The following is an 11,062-nucleotide window of genomic DNA, read 5'->3' as shown; positions in this document are numbered from 1 at the left end:
GAAGTCGATTCGATTTATTTCCCTAGGAGGAGTTTGTTAAAGTACAGCACCTGGAAATGACAAAAACGACACAAGAATTTCATAAAAAATTCAAAATGACTTACTTTGGGTTTAGAGCATGGCCCCAAGAGACTTTCTTTTAAGTCTACATGTGATACATGTGCCTACCAAATTTTGTAAATCTATGTGAAACGTACTGCGAGGGCTGCTTCTTCGAACTTTTGTAGGGGGCGCTATCGAGCCGATTTGCCACTCTGAACTACTAAAATCACATTATATAACTACACGTTGCCCTTTAAATCTGTTTGCCAAGTTTGCTTATGTTTCGAGCATTTTTAGCCTCTCAAAATTACCTTTGTTTTTCACGGCGAAGACTGCGTCGCCACGGCAACGGCGTTCGGCGAAACATCAAAAGCTTCATGTACTGGCATTATGAACTTCTTATATTTGTGTGGAACTAATTTGATGTTGATCTGATTTACCTACTAAGAGAAACAAGCCAAAGTATAGAGACTTTAACTTACAGTTACCAGTAGGTGGTGCTATGACTGATTCAAATTTGGCCTGCAGATGTCTTCAGGACTGGACTCTCATCAAACATGTGAAATCTGGTAAAGATCTGATCATGTGGAGTTGAGTTACATCAGTTTATTTCTTCATGGCGAAGGATTGAAATTCGCCGAGCCGCCACGTCGCCGCCCTTCTTACCACAACTTCCCTTATTGCCACAACTTCTTACAATCTTCACAATGAAGCATTATAACATTTTAGAGGGATCTGATTAATCTGTGAGGAGCAGGATGTCAAAGTACAAAACTTACAACTTCCAGTTGCCACTAGGTGGCGCTAATAATATGATTCTAAATTGTCATATAGATGTGTTCCGAGTCAGGATGTTATGACATATGAGAGATTTGGAGCAGATTAGACAATGTACGGCCGAGTTACCACAACTTCCTGTTTCATGGCGAATGGTGTTTTTTTGACGCCACGCCACAGACGCATAGTTCGATAACTTTTTGATCTTTGAGTAACTTAAATGCCAATGTCTCAAGAGCATACTGACCGAATCTGAAGTCAATCGGTTTAAATCTCTAGGAGGAGTTCGTTAAAGTATGATACCTTGAAACGGTCCAAAACGTCATGAAATTCAAAATGGCCGACTTCCTGTTTGGTTTAGTGAAAAATTCCAAGAGGATTTTTTGTACGTCCCATCACGTTCCACATACCTACCAAATTTTATACAGCTAGGTGAAACCCAATGTTGGGGCTACTCAATAGGGGGCGCTATCGAGCCAATATTTCATACCGCAGCTGAACACCCCAATCAGACTGCAATTTTCGCAAATTCTGGCTTGTGTGCCAAATTTCCAAAGTTTTCCAGTACCGCAAGCACCTCCTTTTTGCGACGAAACACGTAAAATAATAATAATAATAATAAACATTAGAATAACAATAGGTCCTCCGCTCAGACTACGTCGGTGCTCGGGCCCAAATAGTAATTTTGTGGGTGAAGTATTCCTTTAACAGGACTGCCCAACAAAACGATAACGGCAACACCTGGCCCATTTATGCCCAGTGGAATAAACCAGAATGTGGCCTCTGTGGTAGCGATCTACAAAGATCCTGTGACATGACTTCTTTACAAGTATCTCAGCTACTCCCTACCTGGTTCTGTGCAGTTCTTTGTGGGCTCCGAGTAGAGCTTTGACTCGTTGTCGTAGACCTCTTGCAGGAGGTGACGGCTCTCCCACCTCTCCCCCTCCTCACCCATGGAGCTGGAGACGTGATATCCTGAGAGGGGCAGAAAGAAAGAAAAAGAGAAAGGAATGGTTAAAATGGTTTCACAGAGGACTCCAAACAAACTAGCCAGACAAACCATTAGTGGCAGGCAGCTCTATCCCGAGGGCAGTTGTCTCGGTGAAAGACACCGAACGCATCACGTTGCATTCGAGAAACTTGTTTTATGTAACAGTTTCACAGAGATCCCACGATCTCTGTGTTTGTTATTTGTTATTTCTGCACATGAACGTTAGGTAACGGCTAAAAAAGACGCATGTTCCTCATGCACAAACGAGCTGATGGATGTGACGCACGAGCTCTTTAGTTCCACAGTTAATTGGCATTCCTGAATAAACTCCCCCCAGAACAAAAGGCAGATGAGACATGCGTCTTGTGTCACCACGCTTCCTGCAGGAGCATTAACGAGCCGCCGCGAGGCCGATCATTCCAGCTCAGTCATCTGGGTCACGGTATCCTCAAGCGCCCCCCCAACCTCCGACCCATCGCCTCACTCCCACCATGCATTGCAGCGCGCCGGGGCGTCTATAAATAGAGCTGAGCTCGACTATATTTATATATTATAAATGCAGAAACATGAAATGTTTTGCAAGCAGCCGTGTCACGGGGCAGATGGGAGAACAGAGAGGCAGCGAGCTAGAACGGGATGTTCTGGAGTGACGGTTGTAGCTGCTGTATCATGGCAGGAATATGTTGGATATGGGCTTGGAAGTATTATGTTTAACTAATAACTGGGAACACCAACAATTACGCTGAAAAGCGGATTCGATATATTCGTTAAAACTGTTGTTTTTGTCATGAGTCCTTTCACATAGGATGCGAATGTTAAACGGCCGAAAAGCAACGTCATTCTTTTTACAGAGCGAGGTGGTAACATCAATAAAGGCATCAACCAATCATGTTGTGCAGAACAGACATATTCAAAACACTGTAACGTTCAACAACAAGGAGGCTGTGAGTCTGAACCAGGTGGCAACCTCCGGTTCTGCCGAGTGAAGCCAATGCTGAAGTGTCTTAAAACTTGCATTCTCTCTACTGTCCACCAGGGGGCGACTCCTCTGGTTGTATAGAAGTCTATGAGAAAATGACTCTACTTCTCTCTTGATTTATTACCTCAGTAAACATTGTAAACATGAGTTTATGGTCTCAATCTCTAGTTTCAAGTCTTCTTCAATACAGCATGATGTTCATTTCGTACATTATGGTCCATTTAGAGTCAAACAGACCATAAAGCAGGGGATGCTTTAGGGCGGGATTACTGTGATTAACAGGTCTCTACCAGAGACGTATACGGCGTCTCTACATCACTCCTCCACATTCCAAATATGATCACTTCTGTTCATTGGTTGCGAAACAACATGGCGACAAAATTGTGGAACTCAAAGCTTCAAAACATCAGTCTACGTCCACTTCCTATATACAGTATATGGTCCAAACCAAGACGGCAAACTTTATTGCTAATACTTTGTGCATCAGTAAAGTAATGAAATAACTTGATGTGTACGGTATCGTATTTGATGGATTAGTCCCAAATAGATACTTCCCTCTGATTAGAAAAAAAACTGCCCTCTGTCAACAGGGACACCGTTCCTGGAGAGGGTTAAATTATCTAATGTACTGAAAGCATTCAACGCTGTGAGATTAACATGCAAAATACCATTTCCCACTGTTGTGTTGAGTTGGACGAGGAAATGTCAAGAGACCAAACCTGGAGAAATAAGGCCAAAATGATCTGCATGACTAGATACAATCAGAGGTACGTAAACAGAGCCTTACCCTCAGCTGCGAAAGAAATGTGGCTTTTATGTTAAAAACAAAGCCAGCTGTGCAGTGACACTTGCTTGCAGTGTGTATTGTTCTACAAAGAGAACTGAAGGGTGAAATCTGCCAAGCTTCATCAGTGCAAAGCTTCCATACAGCTGTGACGCCTTTCATCCTCTTACTATATGCTCTTCCCCTAAGCCAGAGCTTCTGTCTGTGTGTGTGTGTGTGTGTGTGTGTGTGTGTGTGTGTGTGTGAGACATTAGTAGAAGACATTGAACAACTTTACAGCTGGAAACTAGTGGTGTAATGGACCACGTCGATCCGTGATCGGTATGGATCCCCCTCACAGTTCAGCACACACGTGAACTGTGGATTAATTCCACAGTTGATCGTTAACCATCAGAGTGTAAATAAAGTTTTACTGCCGATGGTTCTCCAATATTCATTAAAATATGTGTTTCTAGTCTCTGACCTCGGATAATGTTTCATTGTAAACAACCAATCAGTGTTTAAACCAACAGAAGGAGAGCTAGTAACGTTAGCAGCACCGCTAACGGCTAACCAACGGAGGTTCACTAGTTACATTATGATGCCTTCAGGCTCTGCTCAGTGAAAATGAGTACTGAGTGAAGGTAAATTATAACGTTATCATGATGTGTTCACATGTAATCTGTAAAATGTAGTTTTGGTGATGAACTTGAAATATCCAGGTTAGGAGACGTTTTCATAGGAATATAAAATAGATATTAGAGATGAATTTTGAGCTGTTTACACTAGCTCTAATAATACATCATTACTACTACTACTATCACTACTAATGACAAGATTTATTTTAATCAATAAAATACAATCTTTTATTTCCGTATCATTTGAATTGTGTGTTTTCATTCACTATAAATGACTATAACAAAGTAAAAGGATAACATTTAGAAAGTTTGATGGTTTACTGACTTCAGAACATTGAAATGATTTTTGGGACGGTGGCAAAAATAAATGATTCTGGATCCTTGTAGACCAGGTGCTATAATCAGACAACAATATGGATCATCAATGATCAATAATTAGTATCTGCGGCAAAAAATGTGATCAGACATCTAAAATTTATATTTGCTCCCTTTTTTCTTTTGTGCTGATCTGATTTTTGATCCGTGATCCGATCCAAACCGGGAGTTCTTTTTCAAACTTCGTTTCAGTGTTTCACTATGGGGAATTGCCTTGGCGTGACCAACTATGGAAGCTCCAATGACACCACGTCTGTCAGTGAAAGACAGGTCGGCTGTGGGAGGGCCCCGCCCCTACCTATTATTACAGCCGGCTGCCTCCTCGCAAATCATTCTCGCTTTCTTCCCGTGAAGAAACTATAGCTCCCTCAGCTCATCTAGGCTAGCTTGGATTGCTGCTCTACAGTTCACAGACAGTTCCGGGCTTTAGTCTGGAGTGTGCTGAGTAAGTACTTCGGAAGAAGTATAATTAAAACGTTACACAGAATATTTCGAGCAGTGTCAGCGTCAAGGCAAGCTGTTCCCCGACTACCCGGTATCTGTTTACCGGTGTGGTCGGTGACTGTGTGACAGTATTTGCGGTGGCTAACGCGTTACGGCGAGCCCACCAGTGTTCGGTTAGCATTAGCTTGTTAGCCGAGCGGAGTATCCGGAGTTCAGCTAACGTGTCACGGCGAGCGAACTCCTTTGATAAGCTATTCACCCGGGCTAAACCCCGTGTGCTAGCACAATTGACCGACAGGCTAAAGCATTTCGGCGCGCCCTGTACGGCCAATTATTTACGTATTTCCCTCCCTTTCCAGTCGCCATGTCGAAGGCCGCTACCCCCATCTGAGGGTCGGAACCGAAGACCAAAGAGGCTGTATCCCGCCTGTGCCCTGCGTCATGTGGGGCGTCCATCTCGGGCAGGGATCCTCATCCTATGTGAGCTTGCATGGGCGATAAACATGCTCATGCAGCGCTGGCTGACCCCAGGCATGTTTGCACTGTGCGTCAATGCCAGAGAAAATCCTGGAAAGGAGACTGAGAGTGGTGGTATCAAATAAGCAGGACCTGTGCCTGTCAGGAACCACCACGAAAGCCACCCATCTGCCGCGAGCTGGGCGGACATGATGGAGGCTGAATGCAGGGAAATACCTCCACTTTTCGAGGGGCTCCTCGATGTGGAGCTGGGCTGTGAGGACGCAGAGGGCGATGCCAACTCTGACTTCCTCGAAATGGATGACACGGAGGAAGAGGAGGATGACTCCACTTTTCCTCTCCAACAGCCCAGACCCCCTAGTGCATCCGACGCTGTTTCCCCGATGGATAGCGACTTATACGAGGTCTGCAAACGGGCCGCGTCCAAGTTGGCCATACTATGGCCAGCAGCCCAGGATGCTACAGGGGGGGAGAGAGACCTGTATGATGGTAAGAGGCTCCCACAAGCCCAGCCGCCGTCAAAACAACTTCTGCCGGAAATGCCTGTCTGTATGAAAGAAATGAGCAGGTACTGGTCCAGACCGTTGAAGAGTTAAGCTTCCCACGAGGGGCTACTCAAAGCTGGAAGTCGACGGGAAGGAGGAACTGGGGCTGGCTGAGCCCCCAGCAGTGGAGCCTTCAGTGGCGTATCACCTCCACCCAAACCGGCGCTCTCTCTCCGCTTCCTCAAACATCTCTCTGCCAAATAAAACAGATCGCCTCACCGCCTCTGTTTTTCAGAGAATGTATAAATATGCGGCACAGTCTGTGTGCTCGCTAAATGCTTTGACTCTGCTATCTGCATACCAGGCAGAAATCCTGGAGCAGATGGGTGGTCAGCTGGACACAGGGGCACCTAACCTGACCCTATGGGATGAGATCTGTGCGGTTAACGATCTTATCCTACGCTCATCACGGGGTGCAGTGCAAGGCTGCGGTTGTGTAATGGGCCTGGCAGTCTCAGGTGAGAGAGCCCTGTGGCTAAATCTCTCAGGCGTCGGTGATGCTCAGAAGGCAGAGGTCATGGATGCGGCATATGACCCAGCCAAAGGTCTGTTTGGTCCAGCTCTTGAAAAGATGAGAGACCAGCACCCTCAGGAAACAAGAAGGCAAAGCCTTTGACCTCTGCTTGCCCCGGAGACACATCCCTCGCGCTCCACAGACACAGAGGGCGGGCTCTGCGGCTACAGCCACAGCAACGAGGTGGAGACAGGAGGGTGCCAGACCGTATAGACAGGCAGCTGGTCAGCAGACTAAACAGCAGCCTCGTTCAGAAAACCCCAAACCATGGGGCAAACACTCCTTTGCTGCAGTGGCAGCAAGAAACCGCCCTCCCCACCCTGGGGATGGGAAGAAGAAGCGTACGATCTAACCAGCCTTGCTTCTCCCTCTCCTCCATCCAAGAAAAGGAAGGAGATGAAGGTGAAACAGAACCCCCGAGTTCATGTTTCAGGAGGGGAGGAGCATCAGAGGCGAAGGGCAGTACAGTGTCACCAAGCACTTCTACCCAGTTCAGCAAACAAAGAAATAAAATTTGCATTTTGGCAGCCTGGCCAAGAGCCAAGGGCAAAATGCTCCCCCAAAAACGAAATAAAAACAAAACCATGTCATGGCCCCATAATTCCCGCAGTGGGAGCTCACGCTCCTCCGAGGGAAGGCCGCTCCCTTCAGGTAAGGGAGGTGACGTCACCGCAGGGTGTGTGCAGCCCACTCGCTGTCCGGGCGGATCAGTGGCGCGCATGCGCAGTGCACCCCTGGGTTTTGTCCACTATTTCTCGGGGGTACAATTCGGTACGAAACCACCCAGATTCAACGGGGTGTTGGTTTCAGTAGCCAAGGGGGATTCAGCTCACGTCCTGGAGGACGAAGTAGCATCCCTGTTAAACAAACGAGCGATCAGAGCTGTCCCGAACGAGGAAGCTCAGCGAGGCTTTTACTCTTGTTACTTCCTCATCCCGAAGAAGGGGGCTCATCCCGAAGAAGGGGGCTCATCCCTTGTGTGTTAAACAAGCACCTACACAAATACACGTTCAGGATGTTAACACACAGAGTGCTCTGTCGCTCAATTCGTCAGGGGGATTGGTTTGTAACAATCGATCTCTTGGATGCTTATTTTCACATCGCCATTTATCCCGCACACTGGAGGTTTCTCAGGTTTGCCTATCAGGGCAGAGCCTACGAGTACCTAGCCATCCCGTTCGGGCTTTCATTAGCCCCAAGGGTGTTCAGCAAGTGTGTGGAGGCTGCGCTGTCTCCGTTGAGGAACAACGGCATCAGAATATTCTCGTACATAGACGACTACCTGATTTGCTCCCACTCGCAGGAGCAGGCAGTCAGAGATTCCGCCATGGTGATAAAACATCTCACGGATCTTGGGTTCAATATAATTTGGAAAAAGAGTCGGATAGAACCCACGCAATGTACAGAATACCTGGGTCTCAAAATAAACTCGCTCTCTTATCGCGTCACGCTGACAGAGGCGAGAGTATTGTCCCTAACTCATTGTCTATCCCTATTCCGACTGGGGAAAGCCGCGTCGTTCAGACTATGCCTTCGCCTTCTCGGCTTAATGGCGTCAGTGATATCTGTGGTACAGTTGGGGCTCCTGAAGATGAGAGATTTTCAGCGCTGGGTCGCGGTGTTACGCCTGTGCCCACTCCGTCACCTCAGCCGCAGAGTGAAAATATCACCAGCGTGCGTAGTCGCGCTCCGCCCGTGGGGGGACTCTACGGCTCTCACGTCAGGTGTTCCCCTGGGGACAGTGTCATCCAGGGTAACCTTGACAACGGATGCCTCCCTCTCAGGGTGGGGAGCAACCATGTTGGGCAGAACAGTGAATGGCACCTGGGACCCGAGGCAGGCTCAGACTCACATAAACCTCTTGGAGCTCTGGGCAGTGTTTTATGCACTGAAGCATTTTCAAACATTTCTCCAAGGACGCCATGTCCTGGTGAAAACAGACAACACTACAGTGGTAGCATACATCAACCGCCAAGGCGGCACTCGCTCACTGCAGTTGCACAGGTTGGCTCGGAAGATAATTGTGTGGAGCAGCACCAGGCTCCTGTCCCTTCGAGCAACACATGTTCCGGGCGTTTTGAACAGAGGGGCGGATCTTCTGTCCCGGGGAAACCCTCTGTACGGAGAGTGGACTCTCCACCCGCAGGTGGTGAAGCAAGTTTGGCAGAAATATGGCCAGGCAGATGTAAATCTCTTCGCATCGCAAGAAAACGCGCACTGTCCGCGGTTTTTCTCCCTGTCGGACATGAATGCACCCCTGGGGGTGCATGCGCTAGCCCACTCCTGGCCAAAAGTGCTACTCTATGCATTCCCCCCCCCTCCTGATCTCCCCTACTCTAACCAGGGTGAGAGAACAGGGCTTGTCACTAATCCTGATAGCCCCACGGTGGCCATTCAAGCATTGGGTAGCAGAAATAATACAGCTTCTAGCTGACGAGCCGTGGCCCCTCCCCATACGTAGGGACCTTCTGTCCCAGGCGGGTGGGGAGATCTACCACCCTCACCCAGACCGGATAGCTCTCTGGGCTTGGCCCGTGAGAGGTGGAACTTGAACGCGGCAGGCCTGCCTGCATGGGTCATTGACACCATTTAGATGGCCAGAGCCGCGTCCACTCGCTCTCTTTACAGTGGTAAATGGCGGGTCTTTGAGGAGTGGTGCCAGCTGAGGCACACCATTCCGTTTCAGTGTTCAGTGGTGGACCTGCTGGGTTTCTTGCAAGAATTAGTGGATAAGGGTAGAGCCTTTTCTACTATTAAAGTTTATTTAGCGGCTATCTCAGCCTGTCATGTAGGCTTTGGGGAGAAGCCTGCGGGGCAGCATCCTTTAGTATGTCGTTTCATGAAAGGTGCACGCCGTAAACTCCCCGTTTCTAGGCCACTGGTTCCTCTGTGGGATCTGTTGGTGGTGTTGGAGGCCCTCTCTCAACACCCATTTGAACCTATGGAGACGGTGGGGATAAAGTTTATTTCACTTAAAACAGTGTTGCACTTAGCTTTAAACACAGCAAAGCGTGTGAGTGACTTACATGCTTTATCCACTCGCCCTTCCTGCTTGCAGTTCGCTCCAGGGCGGACTAAGGTCCGTATGCGGCCCAACCCGGCTTTTGTGCCCAAGGTGGTGAAGCCGACCTACAGATGTCCCACGGTGGAGCTGTCAGCTTTTCAGCCACCTCCATTCTCCTCAGAGGAGGAACAAAGGCTTAACACGTTATGCCCGGTACGAGCACTACATGTGTATGCGAGTAGATCGGCAGGTTTCAGGAAAGGGGATCAGCTGTTTGTGTCCTGGGCCACTCCCCACAAGGGCAAGCCACTGTCCCGCCAGAGGCTGTCCCACTGGATTGTAGAGGCTATATATCTAGCCTATAGTTGTAGGGGTTTGCAGCCCCCACAAGGTTTGAGGGCTCATTCCACTAGGGGTATGGCCACTTCATGGGCCCTGTTCAAGGGTGTTTCAGTGAAAGATATTTGCGCTGCAGCGAGCTGGCCGATGCCGCACACTTTTGTAAGGTTTTACAGGCTCGATGTCTCGGGGTCTTCCTTGGCACAGGCTGTGCTGGAGGCAAACGCGCCAGAGTCCCTGTGATAGTCATTACCAGGCTGACAATAATTGGCTTCGGGTAGTGTCATGCAATCCGGGAGTGGGCTATATCCCCATAGTGAAACACCGAAACGAAGTTTGAAAAAGAACTTTGGGTTACTTAACGTAAACCCTGGTTCTTTGATAACAGAGTGAGGTGTTTCACCGTCACAACCCTCCTTGCATTTACACGGAAAAGAAATCGGTCTAGAATGATTTGCGAGGAGGCAGCCGGCTGTAATAATAGGTAGGGGCGGGGCCCTCCCACAGCTGACCTGTCTGTCACTGACAGACGTGGTGTCATTGGAGCTTCCATAGTTGGTCACGCCGAGGCAATTCCCTATAGTGAAAATCCTTACTCTGTTATCAAAGAACCAGGGTTTACGTTAAGTAACCCAAAGTTTTATGATTTGTTGTACCACTACTGGAAACACACAACATACTCCTCGGGAAACCTCTCTATCTCATCATTATTCTCACAGGAGGTCCTTTATTTTTTTATTTTTTTCTGTCCTTTTCTGCAATATCAGGCTGGGCTCATCCAGCATTTGTTGCAATACCTACAAAAAATACAGCTCAGTAATTCATAGATGTCTCACGGAATTGTTCCGTATGATATCCAAGTAGTCTTGAACGAGAATGTATATAAACCACTGAATCACACAGCAGGCGGGTGGAAGTTGAGGTGGATGGATCCAACAAACAGCGACCTTCCAGCCAGGAGACCACTGTCCGTTCCTCCTGTGAACGGACAGAAACTCAAGCTCTGCAAACCTGTGGTGAGGAAATTCAAGAAGTGGACCAGTGAAGCTCTGGAGGATCTTCGGGCGTGCTTGGACTGTACAGACTGGGACATTTTTAGGACTGCTACCAACAGTCTGGATGAGTACACAGAGGCTGTGACTTCATATATCAGCTTCTGTGAGGACAGCTGTGT

The 11,062-nt window shown here is 48.0% G+C and overlaps 1 pseudogene; it reads left to right on the top strand.

Moving 5' to 3' along the window:
- Positions 1-5,674: 5,674 nt before the first annotated feature.
- On the top strand, positions 5,675-9,097 carry LOC116376932 (uncharacterized; annotated as a pseudogene).
- Positions 9,098-11,062: the final 1,965 nt, after the last annotated feature.

This window comes from Anarrhichthys ocellatus, unplaced genomic scaffold, assembly GCF_004355925.1.
Source record: "Anarrhichthys ocellatus isolate YVR2014 unplaced genomic scaffold, GSC_Weel_1.0 scaffold717, whole genome shotgun sequence".
NCBI classification, from domain to species: domain Eukaryota; kingdom Metazoa; phylum Chordata; class Actinopteri; order Perciformes; family Anarhichadidae; genus Anarrhichthys; species Anarrhichthys ocellatus.
This window is presented reverse-complemented; position numbering and strand designations above follow the sequence as displayed.